Source organism: Tupaia chinensis, unplaced genomic scaffold (assembly GCF_000334495.1).
Source record: "Tupaia chinensis unplaced genomic scaffold, TupChi_1.0 Scaffold000186_1, whole genome shotgun sequence".
Taxonomy (NCBI): Eukaryota; Metazoa; Chordata; class Mammalia; order Scandentia; family Tupaiidae; genus Tupaia; species Tupaia belangeri.
The window spans coordinates 433,015-436,079 of record NW_006159661.1 but is presented as its reverse complement, the minus strand read 5'-3'; the positions used below and the strand labels follow the sequence as shown (position 1 = coordinate 436,079).

General features: G+C 39.8%; 1 pseudogene; it reads left to right on the top strand.

Annotated features, from left to right (window-relative positions):
- The first annotated feature begins 1,452 nt into the window (after nucleotides 1-1,452).
- The window catches only part of LOC114007511 (nucleolar protein of 40 kDa-like), a 13,185-nt pseudogene continuing 11,572 nt past the window's right edge, over nucleotides 1,453-3,065 (top strand).

Here is a 3,065-nt window from a genome sequence, read left to right as displayed (position 1 = left end):
GAAAAAAACCAAAAAAAAAAAAAAAAAAAAAAAAAAAGAAGAAAAGCGAAGAAAATAAAAATGATATACTTACACAATAAAGTACTAATTATCCTTTAAAACAAAGGAACTTATGTAATTTGTCATAACATGGATGAAGCTGGAGGACACTTTGTTGACTATAATAAGCCAGACATAGAAAGTCAAATACAACATGATATCACTTACATGTGGAGTCTAAATAAGTTGAATTCATAGGAGCAGAGAGTAGAATAGTGGTTACCAGTGCAAAGTAGAATAGGGTTACCAGTGGTTATCACAGTTAGTGGATAGCAGGAGATATTGGTCAAAGGACATACAATTTCACTTAGGAGGAATAAGTTTAAGATATTTATTTTAGATGAGCAAATGAGCTGAACAGATAACTCTCTAAGGAAGACATGCCAACAGCCAGAAAGCATATGAAAAAATGCTCACATCCCTTATCAAAAAGGAGATGCAAATCAAAACCACAATGAGACACCAACTCACCCAAATCAGAATGGCTAAGGTAAAAAAATAAAAAATAATAAGTGCTGGCAAGAAGAAAAAGGAACTTATACTGCTGGTGGGAATATAAATTAGTACAGTCACTATGGAGAACAATATGGAGATTCCTTAAAGACCTACAAATAGAACTACCGTATGGGCCAGCAATTCCACTCCTTGGTATCTACCCAAAGGATAGGAATACACTCAGGTGGAAAGACCCGTGCACATCTATATTTACTGTGGCATTGTTCACAATTGCCAAGACACAGAACCAACCCAAATATCCACAAACGGATGAATGGATTGAAAAATTGTGGCATATATACACTGTGGAACACTACTCAGTTATAAAAAAAATGAGAATTTGATAGAAAGTGGATAAATATGGAAGAATTACTCTTTTTTTTTTTGAGAGATTTTCACTGTAGGGCGCGTGCGCTCGCCAGACAGACAGAGAGAGACATAGAGACAGAAAGCGAGAAATCACCCCCCAGGGGGGATGGTCACGCCGCAATCCCTTCTCCTCCATTCTCCTCTCGGGATCTTGGGCATGCACGCACACGCGCCCGGCGTGAGTTTTAAGCCACCGGGTCCGGGACACGAACCGCGGTCGACTACGTGGGAGTCCAGCGACATAGCCATTACGCTAACTGCTGGTTCCCGGAAGAATTACTCTTAAGTGAAGCAAGCCTGACTATGAAAGAGAGGCATTGTATGTTTCCACTTAATATATACCAAATGTCTACACTCTATGGCAGAAACAAAAATACTGGGCAATATAAAGGCATGAAGATCAATTGTGGACACCAGAGACAGTATGGGAGGAAGGTGGGAAATGGCAGAGGGTGGGAAATAGCAGAAGGTGAGTGAGAGGAAATCAAGGGGAAAAAACAAAAAAAGAAAGCAGTTAAACACAAAATGGAAAATTATCTGTCAAAGATAATGGGTATGGTAAGATCTTTGATTGGGACAATATTCAGTGTATTCTCGATGGGAAAATTCATTTTGTATGTTGTAATGATATACAGTGAATGAATATAATCTTTTTTAAAAAATAAAATTAAAAAAGATATTTTTTGTACATCATTGTTACTACAGCTAATAACTGTATTTATTTGAAAATTGCTAAGAGTAAATTTTAAGTATTTTTAGTACAAAAAGCAGTAAGTAAGGCCAGCAGATGATGCGGAGATTAAGGGGGCTGGATTCCATACGGCCAACTGCACAGTTGGAGTTCCAGGCTATTGGCTTGAAAAACATGGCAGGTGCTTGTGTAGGTGCCCAAAATTCCAAGAAGAGAAGGGAGGAGAAGGGATTATAGTGGCTTTGTGGGGGTGATGAGGGGGTTACTTTCCCATTTTCCCTTTCTCCCTCTCTGTCTCTAGACATTCCCATTCTATCTCTCTGTCTCTGGTGAACTCATGTACTCTATAGCAAAAATGAATAAAAAATCTGGTAAGTATATGACATTATACATGTTATTTAGCTTGATTTAGCCATTTTACAATGTACATATATTTCAAGACATAGTGTATATGATAAATACATACAATTTTCTGCCATTAAGAAATGAATTTAGGGGGCTGCAGGTGGTGTAGTGGTTAAGCACTGGGCTTGCACATTGCCAACTGTGGTTCCAGTCCTGGACCGGGAAGCTTGAGGCTTATGCAGGGCACGTGTGTGTGTGTGTGTGTGTGTGTGCATGCCTGGAGTCCTGAGAGGAGACTGGAGGAGAAGGAATTGTGGCATGGCCATCCCCACTGGGAGGTGATTTCTCACTTTCTCTCTCTCTGTCTCTCCAGTGAGTGCACATGCCCTGTAGCAAAAAAATTTCTAAAGAAAGAAAGAAAATTAGAGTTGACAAAGGAAGCTGGTAGCCTGGGCCCTCCATACCATTTACCTCTTGGGGTTGAAAGAAGAGGATCAGCAGAGGCACAGGGCACTGATGGGTGCTGGGTTGGAAGGCCAGGAAAATGGTAGCCTTGGGGTGCCTTGGCCCAACTCCATTCCTGCGCACATTTAGTGAAACTTGCTGTGAGAGCTGAACTACCAGAACTCTCTACAAACTTTATGACAACACTGTGGTCTATCCCTACCTTCTGAAGAATTTCCTTGCACATTGGGTCACCAGTGAGAAGTACAGAGCACAGTATCAGCTACGTTTCCAAGCTGTCACCTATCTTTGTCTCCTGTGCGGCACTCTGGAACACGTGACCTTTCGACAGGAATTTCAAGGCAAGGGTGAGCATTCAGTGGAGGAGACTGCTGGGTTGGTGAGTCTCAAGTTGCCCCATCAACCTGGAGGGAATGGCTGAGAGCCATGAACATGGAGAGATTCTTCAGATACTGCCTGCCTGCATATGAGAATTTAATTATGTCTATCAATATGTATTTATCATTTACATTTTTTAAAGATTATTTAATTTTATTTTATTTATTTACTTTTTAAACACAACTGTCTTTTTAATTTTAATTTTTTATTATAGTTTTTCTTTCTTCCTCTTTTTTTCTTTCTTCTTTCCTTTCCTTTCTTTCTTTCTCTTTCTTTCTTTCTT